The following is a 254-nucleotide window of genomic DNA, read 5'->3' on the forward strand; positions in this document are numbered from 1 at the left end:
CCCCTCCCCCGCCCCCTCTCCTGTCCCCATCCCACCCCTGCTCCCTCTGCCCAGCGCCACGTGCCTGCCGGCTGTCCCCTCCGTCTCCTCTCCACCTTCACTAATTATCCCGCCAGGGTTTCGGGGCTCTGCCGGCCCTAACGAAGGCACTCGATGTCATTACTTGTGCTCCCCATTCCTCTTGCCCTCCCCGGTGCTCCCAAGGTCCCATCGGCTGGCAGGGAAATCTGGGGCTCCCCGTCACCCCCCTGCCA

Source organism: Egretta garzetta, unplaced genomic scaffold, assembly GCF_000687185.1.
Source record: "Egretta garzetta isolate BGI_Z169 unplaced genomic scaffold, ASM68718v1 scaffold395, whole genome shotgun sequence".
NCBI lineage: Eukaryota > Metazoa > Chordata > Aves > Pelecaniformes > Ardeidae > Egretta > Egretta garzetta.